The sequence below is a fragment of the Cheilinus undulatus genome, linkage group 24 (genome assembly GCF_018320785.1).
Source record: "Cheilinus undulatus linkage group 24, ASM1832078v1, whole genome shotgun sequence".
NCBI lineage: Eukaryota > Metazoa > Chordata > Actinopteri > Labriformes > Labridae > Cheilinus > Cheilinus undulatus.
This window is the reverse complement of record NC_054888.1, coordinates 23,221,324-23,244,776: the sequence shown is the minus strand read 5'-3', so window position 1 is coordinate 23,244,776 and position 23,453 is coordinate 23,221,324. Positions and strand designations below refer to the sequence as shown.

Genomic DNA, 23,453 nt, shown 5'->3' with positions numbered 1-23,453 from the left:
CTTTTTATTCCCAACCCGCTCATCTGAAAGGGTCACTGAATACTTTCTAAATCAGACAGTTGATAGTGATAAAAGGCAAAATGAAAAAGATTCATTCTTTCTTCATTCTTCTCTCCCAGTGCCAAACAGCTTATTTTGTTGTTGCTATAGACTTTTGTGTTCTTCTGGTACCTCCAGGTGCTCCCAATCAAGTGCCTGAATGGTGATCACCTGTGAGCATCGGCCCTGCTGCAGTGGTCAGCAGGTGTCTGCTCCAAGAATCGGCATGCCATGTTTGACTGATCTGGATAGGGCTTGTACAATACAGCAACTTAAAGCTGGTGTTCCACAAAACTAAGGTGCAGAGGTATTTGTTGAGATGTTGCAACGTCTCCAAACTAGAGGCCAAGTTCCATAAAACAGGGGATGTTAGAGACAGACCACCGTGGGGGGATGGTGAACCTCAGGGAAAGCAGTGACAAGTTACCAGCAACAAGGCCAGTTCCCGGAAACCGGAAACTGGAAGTCCACAAAAAATAAAATGAAACTTTCAAAGTAACCATGACAGAAACCCATTCCATGAAGCTCTCTATGCACTGTTCTTGAGCTAATCTGAAGGCCACATGAAGTTTGGAGGTCTGTAGCCAGTGACTCTGCAGAAAGTTGGTGACCTCTGCGCATCTTAGCATCAGCTGACCCAGCTCTGTCATTTTACGTGGCCTACCACTTTGTGTCTGAGTTGCTGTCGTTCCCAATGGCTTCCACTTTGTTATAATACCACTGACAGTTGACTGTGGAATATTTAGGAGCCAGGAAATGTCACCACTGGACTTGTTGCACAGGTGGCATCCTATCACAGCACCATGCTGGAATTTACTGAACTCCTGAGAGCGACCCATTCTTTCACAAATGTTCGTAGAAACAGTCTGCATGCCTAGGTGCTTGATTTTATACACCTGTGGGCATAGAAGTGATTGGAACACCTGATTTCAATTATTTGGATGTGTGAGTGAATACTTTTGGCAATGTAGTGTATTTCATGGGTGCGCCCCACATTCTCAGCTCTGCTGCTCATCCCAAAAATGCATGTTCCTGACAAATGTGTCGCCATTTTGAAGGCAAATACACAGGCTTTCCAACTGGATAAGATTTATTGCCATGAAATAAAAGAGCATTTACATAAAATACCACATGTAAAAGAAATCATTGACCATTTTTAAGAGATCTTTGTAACTGGTTCAAAAGTGAATGTTTTTTATGAAAGAGGCAGTGAGAACATTTCCCTGTTTAGACTCAATTTCACTGGGGAGCCAGCTTTTGTCTCAATATTCATCATTCATAAGCAGCTGAAATGATTGTGTAAGTGGGCCATTTTTCACAGTCACCAGTGAAACACATAACCATGTGACCTTGTTTTAAAGTCTGATACTTTCTGCCATCAATAAGAAAAAGAAACTTTGTGTTAGGTTTCAAATCTGTCTTTGTTTTCAGAGCTGCTCTCTCAAAGCATCTGCACCTGAACAGCCTTTTCATTCTTCTGTGGAGAATGTTAATAGGTGCTCTCTTTAATATTTGTCTGAACCTTCTTGATAACATCACACAGCTTGGCGTTTAAATGCTTTTAGTACAAAAGTATAATGGTTGAAATTATGTTTTTATGTAGGCGGGAGTTCACCCACCACAGCAAATAATGCAGCTACAATTATAAGTTTAACCATGCTTTCAATGTTGAACAATAAAGTTGTCAGACTTATGCAGAGTTTTATTCTGACAGTTTGATGTTTAAACAGTATTTTGGAGGAGTTGAAAATTGGTAACAATTGCTGCTTAGACATTGTGATTTCAACCTTTTAAAACAAATTTGAGTGTCACTATCGTGGCTACTGGTGACTGGGTTTACTGTCTATTTCAGGTTTTACTTTTAAAATAAAGCACTATTTTTGTCTCCTGCCTGTTCATACCTATGGTTCAAAATACCCTTTAGCATTTTTATTCTTTGTTACCATTTATTTAAGACAGTTGGTAGCTTTTAGGCACATAACTCCTTCACACTAAAGTACAGCTTTAATGGTAGATAAACTTTCACTCTCTGTGTTTCACACAGGACTGGAACTCTGTCATGCCGGTTGAAAGCCTTGCTATCTTTGACCCATCCATTTTCCCCCTTGCAGACTCCATTAGACACTCGACTACGTAAGTACCTCAGCATCGCTCAAGGTATCTAATTTTACCACGGAGGGCTTAACATGGGAGTTGAAGGCCTGCTGAAAGTGTCATGCTAAGACTAATGGACATCTGTGAAGAAAGAACTGAGATTGTTGAGTCAGTCACTTAGAATAAGTGAGTCACTGACAATCACAATACCCTTTTTACCGATCCAGCATCAGCTTGTATAAGCCACATGAAACCAGTCTTCTGATCAAACCTCTTGAAAGCCAGCTTAATTTAAGGTTCTATTTATTTTGAAAAAACAGAATCTATATATCCAGGCTGTTTTTTGTTGAAATATTCTTATCTCTAATGTTTCAGATTAGGGATGCACAATATTGGAGTTTCTGCCGATATCTGATATGCTGATACTTACAGATTCATTTTAGCCGATACCGTTATCGATACAGATATTTAAATACCCTTTTCGGACAAAAAATGTCAGTCTTTTTGGACACTTTAAGGTTCAAGAATGACCAGGGATACAGTTTTAGCCCTTAACAAATACTTTCAAGTTTAAAGAAAGAGGATAAATAAAGAAAAAGACCTCACCTGACATCGTTCTGTTGGTTCAGACTAAAACTCCACTAATTTATCAGTATATATTGAAAAAAATGTACGGTCGATATTTGCTGAATTAAACAGGCAAAATATCGACCGTACATTTCAGCAAAAATTTTGATATCTGCTGTCACCGATACCTGACCAGTAATATCGTGCCTCCCTAACATTTGTCACATTTTTCACATTTAAAAAAATACATTTCTATTTTCTTTTGAATTGGTGTAATCTTTAGGCTCTAACAGTGAGTTCAGTCCCTATACCGCCACCAGCCACAAGGGGGCGATCGAGATATTTTAGCTGGATACTATGGCTGTCATGCTCTCTATCTCTGGGTTTGATGCTGTGTAAGAATAAGTGAAAGACCCAAGCAGGAAAATGTCTTTTCCAAAATGCCTGAAGCCAAAAGATAGCAAAGAAAACAGATATTTTTTAATCAGCATGGACCGATAAATGGGTTTCACATGCATTACGTTTCTTAATAATGGCTGACAGGCGGATTTCTGAAAAATGTATGAAAGATAAAGCATAGTCAGTACAGAGCCTCAGCTGTTAGAGTATGTTTAAAGAGCTGGATCTTAAGACGCCGGGCTGTTAGAGACCACAAGAATTCAGTTACTGATGAATATAATCTCAACACCACTCCATTTCTAAAGGAAAATAGCAGATAAACTATCCGGTAAAAAAATATCTAAGCTAACAGGCCCCTAATGACAATAGATTATGTTTCATCGCCATACACATAGTCCTGTGGTCTCCGATTAACACATCTAGTTTTATAAATATAATTTCTGTTCGGTTAAATACTGAGTTAGTCCCGTGAACCCTTTGTGAACTTATCCGAGGCTATAACACTTTGTACACATTCTGAAAGTTTAGAGCTGTGCTGTTTGAACATTAAAAATAAAATAAAGGGAACTTAGGGCTTCCGGTCATGGCGTCGAGGTGAACGGACGTGTTGAACAAGCGCTCCCAGAGCGGTCTGCTAAATCTCCCACACGAGAGCTGTTTTAACTTTTCTTAGTTGTAAAATATATGATGACAAGGGGAAAAGCATGGAAAAATAACAGCAAACCAACCCAGACACAAGAAGAAGGTGAGAAATACTTAACAGGAAAAGTCAACGAAGACGCACACAGCGAACACATGGCTATGGATAGCCTGCTAGCTAACATCGGGGCCATTCACGAAGAGATCCTAGCCACCCGCGCAGACATGAAGGAGCAACTCAGCAGCCTTCGTGATAACCTCTCTGCTGATATGAAGAAAGATTTAGCTAGCCTCAAAGAGGATGTTAACGGAAAGCTCAACCAACTCGTGGCCGATGTAAAAGAAACAAGGGACAAAGCGGAGGAGGCATTACAACGGGTGTCAGACATGGAGGAATGGACCGACAGGGCGAAAGAAGTGCTGGCTGAAACTCTAAACAACCAAGTCCACATTCAAACCAAGCTAACTGATTTGGAAGCTCGCTCGCGAAGAAACAACATCCGTGTGTACGGGATTCCGGAGGGCGCAGAGGGAAACAACCTGCAGGAGTTCATGGAAAGTTTTATTAAGACTGAGCTGTCACTCCAGGACCTCGAGCTTGGCATACAACGCTGTCACCGCGCTTTGGGTCCCAAACCACCGCAGAATGTCAGCCCCCGCTCCGTGGTGATTTATTTTTTGGAGTATAGAACCAAAGAGCTGGTGCTACGCTCCGCGTGGAAAAAAGGAGAGATCTGCCTCGACCAACAGAGGGTTTACTTTGACCAGGATTACCCAGCTGAGATGCAAAAGAAGAGAAAGGCTTATGCCCCCATTAGAAAGCTTCTAAAAGAAAAAGGTCTCCGCTTTCAAACTCCGCCACCAGCGAAGCTTCGAGTGTTTTTTGACGGCGGCCCCGTCACATACAACAGCGTGACCGAGGCCATACAAGATTTGAGGAAGAGGGGGCTCGCACCGGACGACAACAGCTACGAGGGACCCTCCAAGGCGGCACCGACGGAGAGGCTGAATAAACTATCCTGGGAGACAGTGATGGCCAAGCGGCGGAACCCAGACACACACGGAGAGAGGGCACGGAAAAAACTCAGTGGATTTCGCCGTGAAGTGGAAGGCACAACTCCCACGCCAAAGTGAACACCACCAGTGAACAAAACAAGCATAAGAGCTAAGAACTAACTGAACCTATTTATTATGAGACACTGTGGTAGATTTGCTTTTCATAATCTCCTGTTAATGCCAGTTTAAGAGAACCACTTTAGTTTGCTATAACAGGATCAAAACACCAGACCGTCAACCTGGGAGCTTGTTTACACTACTCCGAGCGTGCACTGCATCAATACTCTTTACTGAGCTATGTCAGTTTGCACTGGAGAGACCCTTCATTTAATGGAGGCTCCCCTCTTCAACCAGAACTCTCTCCCAATGGGTTTTTTTGTTATGGAAGCCCCCTTCTTTCCTTTCTTCTTCCTTATTCGTGTGTTTTTAACCTACAAGTTCCATGTTACTGTTTTTATTCAAGTTCTTATGTTAAGGTCACCTTGGTTGTGCATGGTGGAGAAAACAACTGCTCTTATCGATTTATGTCTCAACAGGAATATAAAATCATAACACTTAATGTTAATGGGTTACAAAATCCAATTAAAAGGGGAAAGCTCATTGCCAAGATGAAGAGGGAGCAGCAACACATAATCTTCTGGCAAGAAACTCATTTGGTAGAATCAGACCACGAGAAATTTAAGAAAATGGGTTTTAAAAATACATTTTACTCCTCTTATGCAAGTGAACATGCAAGAGGAGTTGCAATACTTATTGCAAATAAAGTAAATTTCCAGCTCTCCAAACAGATCACAGACAAAGAGGGGCGTTTTGTCTTGGTGAGGGGAACATTAGACACAAAGGAGGTAACATTACTTAACATTTACAGACCCCCAGAAAAAGACAGGACATTAATTGATAGAGTATTTGATCTCATAGCTACAGAAGTTACCGGTGTCTTGATCTGTGGAGGGGATTTTAATGTACAGTTACACCCTACCCTGGATTCTTCAAACCCGACCAAAAAAATAAACTCCGAATCACTACACATTAAGAAAATCATTAAAAGGACTGGCTTAATTGATGTATGGAGGGACTTTCACCCGGCTGTTAAACAGTTTACCTTTTTCTCCCACCCCCATGCAGTTTATTCACGAATTGATTATTTTTTCATTTTTAGAACAGACAGACACAGAGTCCTAGATTGCAGCATTGGCGTTAGGGATGTATCCGACCACTCTGGAGTATATATGAAGCTTCATCTAGATACTCAGCCCAAAAACACCATTTGGAGACTTAACACCACTCTGCTAAATGATAAACAATTTGAGAATTTCATTAAAAAAGAAACTGAGGACTATACAGAATTTAATAGTGACACAGAGGTGTCACCAAGTATTCTATGGGACACTGCAAAAGCAGTACTGCGAGGGAAAATTATAATGTGGGCATCACAAAAGAAAAAAGAAAAACTGAACAACTGAACGACCTGGAAAATGAACTAGACACGCTGGAACGAAAGCATGTAGAGGCTAATGACCCATCCTTACTGGAACAAATATGTGTCGTAAAATCAGAACTAAATAAGAAACTTAATGATAGGGTTGAACTCAAACTGAAGTATATTAAACAAACTTATTATGAAAATGGACCACGAGCAAAAAAAATATTGGCCTGGAGACTAAGAAAACAACAGTCTGAGAGATCCATTTCCAAAATAAAAGATCCCATCACCAACCAGATGTGCCTTAGGCCAGAAGAAATACATAAGTCATTTGAAATATACTACGAGAAATTATACAGTCAGCCCACATTAGCAGAACCCTCAACAGTTAAGCATTTCCTAGACTCTCTAGACCTACCATCTATTGGATTAGAGCAAAACAAGCAGATAACCACAGACATAACAAAAGCAGAGATTGATAAGGCCATTTCAAAACTGAAAACAAGCAAAGCACCTGGAGGGGATGGACTGCCGGCAGAGTGGTACAAAACTTTTAGGGACTCCCTGACACCATTGCTATTAAAATGTTTTAATTATGTGCTAAAAGGGGGCGAGACTCCACCATCCTGGAAACAAGCCTTAATATCCGTAATACTGAAACAAGGAAAAGACAGGACAGAGTGCAGCTCATATAGGCCCATTTCTGTTCTGAATACAGATTATAAAATATTCACCTCAATAATTGTTAGCAGACTAGAAAATATAATCCCGGACCTGATCAACACGGACCAGACCGGATTTATCAAAAATAGACGCACACAAGATAACACGAGGCGAGCAATATACCTTATGGACATTATGAGCAGAAGTAACAGGGAGTCATTAGCAATCAGCTTTGATGCAGAAAAAGCGTTCGATTCTGTACAGTGGGAGTTTCTGTATTTGGTTCTACAGCGCTTTGGCTTTAATGATACTGTTATAGGATGTCTTAAATCCATATACAATTCACCAACGGCCCAGATTAAAATAAATGGCAGTCTCTCAAGCACAATCTCTTTGGAGCGGGGATGCCGGCAAGGCTGCCCTTTGAGTCCCATCCTATTTGCGCTGTTTATAGAGCCACTTGCTCAAAAAATCAGGGAAGACCCAAAAATTATGGGAATTTCATTCAAGGGAAGGGATTATAAAACATGTCTGTATGCGGACGACATCCTAGTGACTTTGTACAACCCCGATACCAGTCTGCCTGCACTCATGTCCTGCCTCAACCAATTTGGTCACTATTCAGGATATAAATTAAATATAGAGAAAACTCAGACTCTCTCTTTTAATTATTCACCTCGAAAAGACATACGCAAAATGTTTAAATTTAAATGGAAAACCAAGATTATGAAATATTTAGGTATTAATATTCCCAAGACCTTAAAAGATATTTATGATGCAAATTATGGTGTTATCACAAACAAAATTAGAAATGATTTAGATAGATGGTTGCCCCTGAAATCTGATTTGTATAATCGGATAGAAGCCATAAAGATGATTCTACCTCAAATGCTATACCTTTTTCAGTCTCTATCTGTGGAAGTACCAATTAAACAGTTTAACGAGTGGAATCGGACAATATCTAGGTTCATTTGGCAGAACAAGAAACCAAGGGTACGCTATAAAACTTTATACTTACCAAAAGATGAAGGAGGGATGTCGCTCCCCTGTTTGGAGAGTTACTACAAAGCAGCACAATTACAGTATATCGTCTACTGGTACGATGAGGATTATGATGCAAAATGGAAGGAACTAGAACTGAGTCAACTCGATATCCCCCTTCAATCTCTGTTAGGTGATAAAAGCCTTAAGACTAAATATTCAAGTAACTTGAGTGACCTTACAAAAGTTCCCCTTAACATTTGGTTCAAAGAAATCTGTAATTCACACATGGAGAGGAAAGCACGGTTATTAAGGTGGATCGAACATGATAGGGATTTCAGACCAGCACAACTGGATTTGAGATTTAGAGAAATGACCCGAAAAGGCATTACGTCATACTGTGTAATTTCATCTGATACCAGCTTGGAAAGTTTCCAACAATTGCAGGAAAAGTACGATTTAGAAAAATATGATTTCTACAGATATTTACAACTTAGGCACCATTTTGATAGAAACAGTAAAACATCAAAGGAATGCGACAGGGACCTCATTAACATTGTCATTGATGCCTATAGAGGTAAAACTTATAAGAAAGTGGTTTCTAGGATATATTTATGCCTAAAATCTTACAAAAAACTATCAACATTCTATGTTCAACACAATTGGGAAAAGGAAGCAAATATATCCCTGACAGAGGACGAGTGGCTAAACATATGTCAAATAAACTCCTCCTCCACCAGTTCAGGGCAGTGGAGGGAATCTGCATGGAAAAATACTATCAGGTTTTTCATAACCCCAAAAAGAACATATCTACAAGGCGGCAGAACTGAATCTGGATACTGTTGGAGAAAATGTAATAATGTGATGGCTGACCACTGTCATATCTTTTGGGGTTGCCCAGTAATCCAACCGTACTGGCTAGAAGTACTTCAAGAAATAAAATCAATTCTTGGTTTTGAAATTGAGTATAACTTGAAAACTGTATATTTGTGCAATCTACCAATTAAACTCAATCCCCAGGACAAGTACCTTCTGAAAATACTACTGATAGCCAGCAAGAAATCAATAACAAGGAAATGGCTTAAGAGGGAACCACCGACAGTGAGAGAGTGGACAGCCACTGTAAAAGAAATATACGAAATGGAAATGCTGACCTTCTCCCTAAGATTCTATGGTCATAAAGCTCAGAAGTATTGGTCGAAGTGGTTATCATATGTAAATGAGAAAATGGTATAGAATAAGGCCTTTTTTGTTTTTCATGTATCTACTCTCTATGCTATGACTGAAGTTTAATGCCAACTAGTGTTTTAAGACTGGCAATAAGTCACTCTGGCACTGGGAACTCCCTTTTTGATACCATTGCTCACAAACCTTTCAACAATTTTCGTTCCTCTATCATATTTGTGCCTTATGGTCCTGTCCGAAAAGACAACTTCCCCATTCCCTAAAGTGGATTGGATGGACTTTCACTGGAGAGACTCCCACTCAGGCCTGGCCGGCTCACAACACATGCACACACACATACACACTTTTCCTTTATTCATTTACTTATTTATTTGTACATTGTCTTCCACCCATGGATTGCTGTAACCCTATGCTACACAGAGCAATATTATTGTTTGTTTGTTTTTTTGTCCGTCTTAGATACAGCTTACTTTATCTCCCTTGGTGACCTGAATGTTCTGTACAATCTGGTTTATATGTTATGTTCCTTATAAAATTTTAAAACTCTGCACTTAAAAATAAAGTTTAAAAAAATAATAATAATAAAATAAAATAAAGGTTTAACTGGAGTTTGGGATGGTTTGTGGTTTAGTGCGACGTGGTCAGGATGAAGGTCAGCACCTCCAAGTTGGAGGCCGTGGATCTCTGATGGAAAATGGAGGATTACTCCTTCCGGGCGGGGAGGGTGTTGTTGGCCCAAGTGAAGGAGTTCAAGTGTCTCAGAGTCTTGTTCACGACTGAGAGTAGATTGCAGATCAGTGCAGCATCGGCAGTACTGCAGACGTACCGTACCATTGTGGTGAAGAAGGAGCTCATCCGGAAGGCAAACCTTTCAATTTAATGGGCGATGTTGGACCCAACCCTCCCCTACGGTCATGAACTCTGGGCAATGACCGAAAGAATACAATTGTGGGTTGAAGTGGTCAAAATTAGATTCCTCAGGAGGGTGTCTGGGCTCAGCCTTAGAGATAAGGGGAGGAGCTGGGACATGCGGAGGGATCTTGAAGTAGAGCTGCTGCTCCTTTGCCTCAATAGGAGACTGTTTTTTCTTTAAGCATATTCACCTATGAAGCATATCTTAACCTACGTTGGGTTGATTTTATTTATGCTAGAGATGAGGATATATCAAAGAGGCCCAGTCATCCTCGTATTTTCTGTATGTGGTCTACGCCACAGCACAGTCAGAAATGTTGATATCGATGCCCTACATTTGTCAAAATATCCCTGAATCATTTCAGAGATTAAGAGGAATGTTTCTTCTTTAGACTTGCAAGGAGAGCATTTTGCAGAGTCTTGACTACAGTTGATTTTGAGCTGGTCAGTACAAGTTGTATGAGATAAAAACTGCTGTGTGGTGATGTAGCTTGTTAAGCCAGGCAGGAAAGTCTGTGGAGACATCCAGTTAAATATTTAATCCCGGTTTGTGCATGAAGTGCCAGAGTCAGAGGATGTTCATGCCGAACATGCTGAATCTTTGAACAGGAAACGTGTCATGATCAAGACCAGATAAAACATGTCCTCCTTTCCTCGATCATCCGTAGGAATATGAAACCCATTAAAACTGAAAGGCCTGACACACATCTGCGCTCCAGTTTGATGTTCTTTTTACATTTGAAGATTTTGTTTGTAATTACTGCCAAGTGATAGAAAGAAGTCGTAGAGCACATCAATATTAGATGCTGCAGAAGTGTAATTTGAGCTAACTCAGCCAGACTTTTGACTACTTTTATTATTGTTTTGGATATGCATGTAAGCTTTGAACTGTTGCAGCTTGTCTTGCACTAAAATATCTAGACATTGGTTAAAAAAATCACCACAATACCTCAAATATGTCCAACACTTTTCTAAGCCTGAGAGATTCTTAATCCTTATGAATGATATATGACTTCCAGTGTGGTTCAGTATGGTGCTGGTCATTAAATAAAGAAGTGTCCAAATCTGAACTTCTAATTTAGCATCCATGCTAATCTCCTTTCCTGCAGCCATTGTTTACAGGCTTGCAGTCCAACTTAAGTAGTAGCTACTGCCTTGTTCTCAAATGATGCTGATTTTTCTGACCGAGAACTAACGTTTCAGATTAAAACTTTGCAAGATGGATCCGCCTCGTGAATTATGAGCATTCCATTGGCTTTGCAAAGTTACCACTCCAGCCTTCGTAGCTTTGTGGCATCAGTAGACATTCCAGGTCGAGAAGAGACTCAAACCATGCACCTACACTGCTTACTTCTTCTTTTAATTGAGGAGTCATTTTAATATAAACTGCTCTGCATAAGTTTTTTTAAATTCAGAGCCACTGGGGGTTGAATTAACATACCTTGCATTTAAATTACATCACTACATATTGAAGTCTTGCGTTTTAAAGGTAACCCTTACTGTTTTTGTGAAGGGGCTGCCCTTGTTGGTTCTTTTTTGTCATTTGAAATCACAGATTACTGATCCAAAAAGACATTTTTCATCATCCGTATATATTCTCCTTCACATTTATCAAAGGCCTTTCCAACAAATACTGGAGCTCTGCTTCACCAAACAGGCATGAGCGTAGTAAACACTTCAAAACATTTGCACAGTTTCATCTCTCCCTCTGCCTGACAATCATCTTCTGAAGCAAAAGGTCAGAATTGTGAAGGCCTTTCATGAGGATGCTGATCCAGGCTTGTGGAGGGATATATTCTGCTTCTGTTGCTGTTTCTTTTATACCTGATTTGTATGCATCATGACTGTAAAATACAGGGAAATGGTGGGTCTGTATCAGTTTAATTGATCTGATTTAGTCAGCCACGAGCAACACCAGAACAAACGATCACAGCTTAGAGCTTGGAGGTGTTTTATGTCAGGATGTAACTGATTGAATAGGGGAGGGAAAATAGGTGAAAACATTTAATTTGATAAATTATTCATATGCAAATCCAGTGTTGGTCACTCTGGATTGAGTAGCACACCCAAGCTGATCCCACAAGTGTTCAGTGGGGTTGAGGTCGGGACTGCTGGCAGGCCATTCCATCCTCTCCACTCCCTAATTCTGGAGGAAGTCTCTGATAAACCCCGCTCTGTAAGGGGCGAGTGTTATCATCTTGGAGGGTAGAGTTCAATCCCAGACTGTGGAGATATGGGATATTTCTCTGCATTGAGATTTCTTTCAGTGATGACAAGCCTTGTTTTTCCATTGAGGGAGATGCCGCCTCACACTATCACACTGCCTCCACCAAAACATGTTACTCTATCGGTGCAGCAATCGGCATAAAGTTCTCCGCATCTTTTCCACTCTTGACCCCACAATCCAACTGCTGTAGGCAGAGTCTGGGTTGTCTTCCATTTTAGAGCCTCCAACATCCCCCAATATACGTTAAGTGGCCTTCAGTCTGAGGATGGTACTAGGGCTTACTCCAAATTATGTCGCAACTTCACCACTGTAGCAGGATCCATGCTCGCAATCAGGCGCCTGATTGTTAGCACCTGGGGATACTAGACGCTCTGAGCAAGAGTCAGTAGCAGCAACAATATAAACTGCTTGGCATTGGCAGAGAAGATTATACATGATCCTTACAAGACGCATTGTTACAACACAGAAGTTATCTACCAGACACATTTATTTCCTTCCTTTTTGTGCTAAGTCTTTAAGGTCTGTTTAAATAGCACTGTGCCCGTACTATCGTCTTTGATTGAATGAGAAATAACAAACACACCAAAAAGCAGAGGAATTCAGTCCTGACATTTGCAGCAGCTGTGGACAGGAAATTTACTCCCTCAGAAAGACGAGTAAGATTGGTGTTTCCATGTTTCAACCATGCTGGGTTTGTATTCCTGCTAGCTACCAGTACGGCAGCTGAAGTCTGCGTCTGATAGTTTAGTTTTGTTGTTAGTTTAGTTTTGGTGATAGTTTAGCCTGGTCCATGTTGTTATGCACCCCGTAAATATGCAGTGAATGGGGGCACATTTTCACTGGCATCAGGCTATTTGCAGTGAGTGAAGGGTGCATGTATGTGAGACATAGCCTACATGTAAGATGAAAAATAAGGCATCCTCTGTGACTATTAACAGTTAAAGTTGCAGAGCAATGGCTTCAAAGCAAGGGTGCATGTAAGAAAGAAACAGGAGTGAAATCAGACTAATGAACATCTGCATAAATTCACTCATTTTCATTAACTCTGCAACCTGAAAACTTTTTCGATATTTGGTGTCAGCCATCCAGCTAACTAAACTTATACTTGTGCATACATTGCATCATTAATATCAGTTTTGGTTAAATCTCTATTGACTCCTGTGCTTTTATAGTGTGAAGCACCTGTACAGACAGTAAGTCCAACTTTATTGCTTTACAGAATTTTTTATTAGTGCTTCTTCATTTGCTGGGAGGATGCTGAGCAATCCATCATGTTCTGGTGTTCTTTTATATTTGCACCTGCTATTGCACACAGAGGATATTAAGAAGCAGAGCCCAACGAGCGAAATAGCCAGGACCCAAGCCAAAATTCAAACCCACACACAGAGCTACAGTGTGCAGTTGATTTTCCATGAAAGAACATTAATTCGCTTCACTCCTGAGACTCTCTGTTTTTCACTGGGATCCTGAGATCTGACAGAGTTGTTCAAACAGCTTTCCTAATGAATATTACCACACGGTGAGAGGTAGTAGTGGCAGTTTCTGTGACAGGATTAAGCAGGGATGTGTTGAATGTTCTGGAAGTTTTTTGAACGGGGCACCTGCAACCTTGGCTAGCACACTGCACTCGTCTAATGATGTCAGATTACTTGGTCACCAAGGAAACCAACAAAAGACTGGAGCAGAAATAGCGAAGAAGGCGCAATTTCCCTGACTGGCAGGGCTGTGTAATGCTGTGCAGCATGCATAATTAAAAACGTGGCACACTCTCTTTCTGGCTTGTTGAGTCTGCTGTTGAGCTGAAGCAGTTTTTAATGTTGTTCTTGTGCCTTCACTCTAGTGTGCTCTGCACTGACAACTGTCCCCTGTGGGTGTGTGGGAAGCAGAGAGGGGGGGAAATAGGGGATGCAAGGAAACAGGGAAGAGATTGCTGCCTAACGCCTGCTTCTTTTTTAGCCGACACTTTTGGATAGGATCAAAATAAACATTTTACCTCAGAGGCACAAGGCCGGCTCCCAGCAGAATAACAGTTTCTTTTCTCGCAATTTGTTCATTTCTTCTTAGTATCTGCTGCAAGGCAATGACTCAAACACCAAGAAAGTAGACGCATGGAAGAACAGGAGGATTAACTAGAAGACACTCAGACAGGGAAGCAGACGGAAAGGCCATGTCGCACAGCGCTGGGTTCACCCGCAGTTTTACCTGTGTCATGTTTTGTAGGTCAAAACTAGAGATGTTCAGAGCATTTGGTAAACAGAAGCAAGTGGTGGGCAGTAAACGGGAATGTCCTCTGCCATGAAATAGATTTTAGCAACAGTATGAGGCCTAACCTATGCTTTTCATGGCTCAAACTCCCTGCCACAGTGTTGAGTAAGTAATAAAAGAGTAATACGTGACAGACAACTCAGTTAAGTCTCATCATCAGCAGGTTTTGCTCGAGCAGAAAGGGCAGAAGTGTGCTCTCTCCACTTAAAGTTTCTTCAAGTGTCTCTCCAGCCTGCTCATCTATCTGTTGACCACTAGTTATAATACTGCAATCACTCAGCTCTAAGAGAAATTTATGGTTAAGCTAACTGACCAGTCTAAATGTCAGAAAACTTCCTGAAAGCAGTGAAATTGTTAGCAGGTAAACTATAGCAAACTGTGTTAGCAGTGCTAGCAGCACCAGCGTTTAGTCTGTCTTGCATGATTACATCAACATGCCTGTAAATGTAGGTACATATCGCTTCAGTTGATGTTCCAGTTTAATGTGACACCACTTGCATATGTTTTTATCTTAGTCTTCATCGAAATGCCACCAAACTTTCCTGCGTGTATGAAATGCTGAATGATGTTTAGAGTTGTTCTGATACCTGTACTGGAGATACATCCAGTACTGCTTAAAAGGCAGGTATTGTTATCGGCGAGTACATGAGTTTATGCACCGATCTGATACAGTTTGGTTAACTTTATATTTTGCTTTGTTTAGTCGTGCTAAATGTTAGCGCTATAAACTGGGAATCAATTCTTCTTTGCTGCCCGACAACCCTGCATGCATGAGCTACTGTTTTAGGAGCAGTGAAGAAGAACCAAAGGACCCACTGCAGCAGCAAGGAATGGTGGCTGTGTGACAGTTTTTCTCTGAATTTGGTCGTTAAAATGCCTTCCAGACCGGCGCTGTCATGCACGACGAGAAGTGACACAGTTTATCAAAAGTTGAATAGCTTGTGAACCATAAATCGTTGCCTCTTGTTTTTCCTCTTAAAGCTAGCTGTTGTGCTTTCCCACTGACGCTTTGATGACTTTGAATCCCTTGCGGCAGCATTTTCAGTGAAGTTGGAGCTTGTGTGACTTTTGGGGACTTTAATGATCAAATCCACACCAGCAAACTCAATATTGAGCATCTTTAATCCAATGATGACCATTTATTACCACTAGTTTGAATGCTAACCGTCATATAGTTTACCCTTTGTGAGGGTCTGTCAGCCAATGGCAGGCTGGTCCGTAATCACATCATGCTGCCTGAGTCCAGTGAGGTCTGCACCAAGGTTAGTATAGTTAACTAAAACTAACTAATTAACCAAAACTAAAAGGTAAAAATCATTTGAGCTAACTTAAACTAAATAGAAACCAAGCTTTATGACAAAAATGAAGACTAACTAAAACTAAATTATGTGCTGACAAAAGTAACTAAAACTAAATAAAATTAGAGACAAGATCTCCTTAGTTTTAGTCTTTGGCAGCAGCACACCGTTGGACATGAACACCCAGGCCTGAAGAGAGTAAAGTGGTCTGATTTGATCGCAGAAGACTTAACACAATGATACATTCTAGGTCTAGAGTAGTCAACAAACATAAAAAATAAGAAAATAAAATTACCCTTGACAGATGTCTCATATTGCTGAAAAACTGAAACTAACATTAAAACTAATAAAAACTAAATTAAAACAAAGTATTTTTTCAAAATCAGAACTAAACTAAACTAAGAAACCAGCAAGAAAATCTAATAAACACTAAACTAAAATCTAAAACAAAGGCAAAAACTAAATAAAAATAAAACTAATGAAAAATCCAAAACTATAACAACCTTGGTCTGCACAGTCAGTCCAGAAAGATCACACTGGTATCTGATCAGTCGTCTGTGTCGGCCGATACCCATCTCTTGGTATCGGAGCATCTCTAATGACGTTTATTTTGTTTGTGTACATCTAGGCAGTAGAGCCCAAACAGAAGCCCATGGAGTGAAGCTGCAGCCAGTCTGTGATTGCAGCCTACATTTCCCCACTGTCGAGTGCCAGTATTTAAGAGTATACGCTTTGTTTTGGCGACTAGTAATTCTGGTGCTGACAATGAAACTGTTTAGTCAACTGAGCATGCACAACTCTCATCAGAACTTGGATTTTCTCTCCAAAAAACAAAAAACACTTAGGGATGGTGCTCGGTACAGCCAAAAACAAAAAGGAACATGATGACCCAAATCTCTTTGGTGAAGTGTTTACTCCAGAGGCTCTTGGAGTTTAATATTTCGTTGCACTATCCTGGGAAAAAGGCATGCAGATACTATTCATCATTTTCTCATCCCAATTATTTTCTCAAAAAGACGTTTAAAAGAGTTGAAATGAACTTGTATTCACAGGAGAGTTGGATTGATTCATTTGTTTTCTATCTTCCTGCTCTCTATCTACCTTTCATGTAGCTCAGAATTACTCAGCTGTTCAGCCTTCCACCTCCCTCCTTGGGGGACAAACACTCGGGGAGCGAGGAGGTGACGCCGGGAAAAGGGAGTCGTCTGTGGGGAAACAGTGGAGACGCAGCGATGTGACTCTGTGCCAAATGTTTACAGGCGAGCTGACATAGTTAGAAGATGGAAAAGGGCTAAAAACGAGGCTGTCTCTCTCTGCACTCTTGGAGGAGCGAGAGATAGGAAATCTAGGTCATCCCCACTGATGCATTGCAAAGCGAACTTCAAACAAACCTGGCCTTTAGCAGGATGGCTCTCCAAAGCTATGTTACATGCCATCAGAGACCCATCGCCATTTTCTGCCAAGAGCTGACACGGAGGGATGAATAGAGTCGTTGTGGATATTGAGAATAGACTCAAACACTTGAATCTGGATCCGTCAATACTTTCGTCTATCTGTGTGTGAATATAGCTCCCCATATGTACACAAAGAAACCATCCATTTTTGAACCTGGCTTTGTAACCAATTAGTTGGCCCGTAGTTAGACCACATGCTTGGTTCCTATTCCTCATCTGCCCTTCACTCAGAGTTGCCTGAGGGAAGTCTTATCCGTAATCATAGCCCTGGGAATTGTGGTAAAAAGCTTTGTTCTACCGTTGAAGGCTCAAACTGTCTATTTCAAGGGCAGCTGGGTGATAAAACAGAGTTGTGTTGGAAAGGGTTCCTTTTCAGCGTATGAGTTTTGACGTCTCGGTTTCAGAAAAACAAAGTCTCGTCTGATTAATAAGCACTCTTGCGTCGCTTACTTTATTCATTCATGTCTGATTTAATAATACAGTAAGACAAAGAGAAAGCAGCAACATCAAAAAGCAGCATTCAAGATTTACTGTTTTCCCTTCATCCAGTTTTGATGAAAACATTTGGGTCTAAGGGACTTGACGAGTTTGTAGAACTTTTCAAAAGCCTTTGGCAGTGTAGATGCTTTCTGTTTTAGTCAAGCAACATAAAAAGCTCCCATTAGAAATGTATGAGCTTAAAGTCCAAATGAAGCGAGACCCCATTAAAGGACGAACAAAAACACAGGCCTGTAGTTCACAGAGTGTGTTTGGTGCTCAACCTTGCAGAATAATTTTATGATAATGTTTTATGTGCTATATTGCTCGAGCTATAATGGAGACAAGGCAGAGGTTGTCTGTGTGTTCATGTCGAGAACAGAAAGTTCACAAATGTATGAATAAATTGTGGAGCCTGCTCTTTGTGTACATGAAGGTTGAGTGCCGAAGTAAAGTGGTAAGAGATGCTACAAAAGCTGTTCCAAAACAACTGTACATAAGTCACAAGGGAGTCTCCATGTTCAGTGCACTCAGACTGAAGTAGTGTAGCATGTGACATCAGCAACCATGGGCTATGTACTTAGCTTAAAATGCAACTTATACTTTGATTAGAAGAAAAACTGTCCAGTGTAACCTGTTGTTTCTTGTCTTTATAAGGCATTAGCATGGGGACTGATAGTATTAAATAATGATGTTTTAATTGGCTGTTCCTCAGTTAAGAGAAACAAAATAAAAGCAAGTCTTGCACTTATAAAGGGAGGTTTCCTGAATGATTAAGGATAGATTTTGATAAATGTGCATATTTGATGTGTTATTACTTTTATGGCAATTTAATTTTACAATTGTAAGAAAGGAAAGCTAACCAGTGGGCTTTGCTAAAGACTCTAAAAAGACTGACACCTCAAGACAATTTGTGGGCAAGCTGTTGAGTTTTTAGTCTCAGATTAAGATTTTGCAAAGACTGTGGGTCACTAACTACAAGACTAGAATAGGATTCCTTTTGAGATTATTTCCCATCATGCATCTGTTGGAAATTCACAACAACTTTTTCAAGCAGCTCTTACAATCCGATGTTTTAAAATTATTTACATCGAGTAGATATGAAAGGAAAGTTGAACACTGAAGCAACTCAGCGGCTCTAGAGTGATCCACGCTCACATTCATGTTAGGGATGCACGATCCACTTTTTTTCAGTTCCAATCAGATTCCGATAAATATATGCTGATACTGATACTGATTCCGATATGTATATATATATTTTTTAACAATTTTTTTTATTATTGTTGTCGTTGGTATAATGTGTGAGGTTACATGAGGCTGTAGAAAACCACCCAGCTCCTCTTATTAAAAAGCATAAGAAAAAAAAAACAAAAATGAATTGAATTCAAATGTATTCCAAACAAATTTATTTGAACTAGTACTAAAACATAAATATCAACATTATCCAAAAACGGACTTGAAGTCCCTGTCTATAATGCTCTTTCAAACTGTAATGAACCTCCTGCCATTAGAGACCGCTGTAGCCTCAGGTAATGGCCGCAGCCTTCCTCTCTGACCCTTCACTGGATGTAAACAATGAGAATGTCAGCGGTTGCTAAGCTGTTAGCGTATAGAAGGAAGATGACGGTACGACAGTTTTCGGAAGTAGTAAATGGAAATAAAATGGTATGTGGGCTGTCAAGGGTTAAGCTCACGTATGACTACTCACCCGAAGTGAAACGAGGCCAAATATGAAAGCACGATATTAATCTGTAAAGAGGAACGAAGGCGCTAGTGGTTCTAGCTTTCAGTGCTAGCCACGCTAGCATTATCAGGCTAACGTCACACCCACTCTTCTTTGTGTTCCCTCATCTTTAGACTAGTTTTGACTATTCTAAATAGAGATTTACATTTAATCGACCCGGTAGTTATACCGCTAAGAACATCTTAACTAACACTAGCTCAGTTACACACAGACTGTCTCGTGTTAGACTGCGGTACGTTCATGGTCTACCGCAAACTGTAGGATGGATTTGGATCAGTCACTTGAATCGGCGCTGTCAGTCAGATATCTGATCTATTAATTACGTCAATATCAGACCCGATATGAGTGGAGTGATGTAATGTGCTCACACACAACACCAGCTGTCATTGGTCGTGGACGACAGTCCCGTCACTGAGAAACACAATTTGCATACAACCAGACTAAAGACTTACGACAATATCAAACAGTTTGATGTTATGGTAATGCCAAGACTCAAGAAAGACCGCCTTAAAACAGCTAAAATAGAGTCTTATGACCACCTCACACCTAACAGCTGAGACAAAGGGAGCGAACTGAGACCTTAGCAAGACTCCCATGATTTTCCTTCAATTTTTTAATTTTTAATTTTTTTTAATTGAACCTTTATTTAACCAGGATTTATTCCCATTGAGATACAAAAATCTCTTTTACAAGGGAGTCCTGGCTGGCAACTTTAAATCAGAGGAAACGTCATTAGGTGTTAGACTTTAAGTTGTTTTACATTTTTTTAAGGTAATGAAATCCAGTCATGGTTGCACTTCACCACCAGTTTCTCAGACCAAAACAAATTTTCCTCTATGGTCACACCTCCTCTGTCCTTCAGCTGATGTCCTTTTGAAGGAAAGAACAGCTCCTTTCATGATTTTCCATTCATATGTAGTCAAAAGTACAAACTCTTTGTATTAGATTTTAAATATTCTGATTGTTTGACTTAATTCACACTGCATGGTGTTGATAATAGCTGTCAAAATAAACAGGCCAAATTTATTTTCCTTCACGTTTCCTGTTTCTCAAAACTATTTTTTTTTTCACAGTTTGAGGCAGAGTGCACCAGGCTCCTTTTGTGATTGTCTCTCATTGACACTTCTCTACTTTTCACTTCCTTTTGAGAGCTCTGTTAATTTCCTAAATTTGTGGACCCACACGAATGCAAATCAAACATCCCCCCACTGCCCAAACTAAAAAGCCTTCAACTAGAGTGAAACGCTGGGTGAGAGACTCTGTGGAGCTCACATGGTAGCACAAGGCCAGCATCAGCAACGATTATCATGAATATTTATCTACAAAAACAGGAATTAGACATTAAAGTCACAATAACTGCTGCAGAGTGCGAATATCCAATCCCTTAGAGGACAAACTTGAGCGTTTCTTCTTGTACTGTAGGAATCTGTTCTCACTTTTTAAAATTTTTGCCAGCACTGTAAAGTGATACTCATCCGCTCTTCTATTATGTTTTTGAATTGGTTCGTGGTCAGAGTGTTTGCAGTAGTATTAGACAGCAATCATCCTTACCAGTCACTGTGATTTCACAGATTCTGGTAGAAATAAAAGAAAAAACAATTTCAACAAGTTTCTCTCAAATGTGAACTGTATTCTCTCTGTTCTGTGTTTTTTGTGTGACTCTTTCATCGTTCTAAGGCTGGGGAGTTTGATTTTACTAGTTAATGTAAAATGAATTTTGTAAAGACACCTGGATTCAGAACTCTCCACACAATCCTAGTATGCCTGTTATCACACCGAAAAAGTCGGTCTCGTGTTTACGGATCCTTTTCAGCCTGACAGTAATCAACCAGGAGTTTGGTTTGATTAGCTCACCTTTACTTGAAGAGGAGTCTGTGATGATATTACAAAACATTTTTATACACTTATTTAAGGATATTTTAGCTGCATGGATGATTCTCAGGCTGGCCACCCAAGTATATTTGCTGACACATTTTTGTTCTTCTCCTTAAAACCAGAAAACACAAGAGATGTCTACTGGTACATGAATGCTTTACATTAAGCAACCTTTCTGGTAAAAATTCAGCTCTTTTTTTCTTACTTTTTTTGCAAATGCTTGCTCACATTATCATCCTGTACTCATGATCTTTAAGATGATGGTTTGAACTTTCAGGACAACAATAACAGCAGAAATTTTCCAAATAGATGTGCCAAACTACAAAGAATCAGTACAAGTATTTGAGTCCTTGATGTGACTAATTATCCAAGCTTTTTAGCTTGATTAAAAAAAAAAAAAAAATTCTTTGTTGACAAAAATTCAGTAAAGCCGGGTATACACGGCGCGATTTTAAACCGACCGTACAACAGTCGTGTCGTCTCATACTGTGCGACTGAATTACGACACACGACCATCATGCACGATTTGTGTGCTCACCCCGTACGATCCGAAGGTCGTGCACGACCTGAGTGCTCAAGCTGTGCGAGTGAAGTCGGGACAGACTGTGATAGAAACGCGCAGTTTCCTTTTTAAAAAGTCTCACACACTGAGGGTGAAGTGTTTGCAGTCATATTCTCTCTCTCTCTCTCTCCCTCTCCCACTATCTCTCTATCCCACACACAAACGTCGTCACCATCCATGTCAGCTGCAGGTCCGCCAGTATGAATATTTCCTGCTCAATTATTTCCTTTATCGAAGCGGGGGTGCATCAGAAAGTCATTCTAGCTGTTGTCATTGTGATTTAGGATGTTTTCTGAGAGTTTACAAAGGAAAACAATCCCCCAAAGTTTTTTTATTCTGCTCACGTTTCTGCTCTCACTATGGTGCGTCGAGAGTCGTACAACCAAAAAATCAAACATGCCAGAAATCCTCCCGACCAGTTGGGAGCAGGTCGTCAGGTCGTAGTCGGGCCGTGGTCGGCCGTCGTACCCCCCCCCCCCCGTACACAGCACGAGAAATGACGCCTGATCTGACTGAAAGTTGGCCCGACTTCAAAATGAACTTAGCACAAAAATCTGAGGTTGAATCAGAGAAAAAATAGTGTACACCCGGCTTAATATTGTATTTTTAACAGAATTTCCTGAAGCAAAATGTGCTTAAATTTTCTGACCGGAATCCAGTGTCGGATACTCAGAACTTCCAGGGGGACGATACCAGACCCCCCTCTCATTTTATAATTTCATCATTGAATAAACTCTGCACTGCTGTACAACACTACTAACCTCAGGACTGCCAAGTAGCCCACTTAAAATGTGTGCAGTGTACCATTTTTAGCAGGTAAAAATTGTTAATGTGCTTTTTGATAGCTGCATGATGATAGAATAGGGGCATTAAATGTGCCAGAAATCATCACATTTGGGCATTTACGGCTCAAAAAAACCCCTTTGTTCTACACCCTTTGACATTTCAGTGTTGATTTTGGCAGCTATTTTTAATTTTAGCCTTAGTTTTAGTCTTTAAATGAAATGCATTTTAGTTTTAGTCACATTTTAGTCATTTCTTTCCTTTTTAGTTTTAGTCTAGTTTTAGTTGACAAAAACTCAAAACATTTTAGTCTAGTTTTAGTCCATAAAAAGTCCTCATATTTTAGTCTTTACTTTTAGTCCAAGCATTAAATTTTCTTGCCTAAATCTGGTACCAAATCATGGTAGTGTGTTCTCTACACTCTGCCAAACCTAGGGTCCCTGCTTTCTACAGCTGTGAGGCAGAATAGATACAGATACATTGCATTCTGACAGATTTACCCACAGTGGAGAAATATCACAGATTTTGAATGTCTGACGAAAACTACATGACGTTTTAGTCTAGTTTTAGTCATCTTGATGAAAACTAAGCTTAGTTTTTGTCAGCTTTAGTCATCACAGATCTATTTTTGTTAGTCTAGTTTTCATCATGGAAAAAAAGGCTGTCAACAAACATTTTTAGTCATAGTTTTAGTCGACGAAATTAACACTGCAGTACATTAAACACAAACTCTAACATGCTTTCCATTGTTGACCGTTTGTCACTCTAAAAGTGATATTAATTTTCTCAGTTCTGACCTTAAAAAGGTTT

At 40.1% G+C, this 23,453-nt stretch overlaps 1 protein-coding gene across 4 annotated transcripts in view; it reads left to right on the top strand.

Moving 5' to 3' along the window:
- LOC121506478 (interleukin-1 receptor accessory protein-like 1) overlaps window positions 1–23,453 on the top strand; it is a 555,282-nt gene that overhangs the window by 61,307 nt on the left and 470,522 nt on the right. For 3 of the 4 annotated variants that reach the window (XM_041782312.1, XM_041782308.1, XM_041782310.1), the window contains one exon: window positions 2,084–2,172. The exons of the other annotated variant lie outside the window; for it this stretch is intronic. The gene's annotated coding sequence lies outside the window, so the exon portion shown is untranslated. The remainder of the gene's footprint in view (window positions 1–2,083; window positions 2,173–23,453) is intronic. 4 annotated transcript variants of the gene reach the window in all.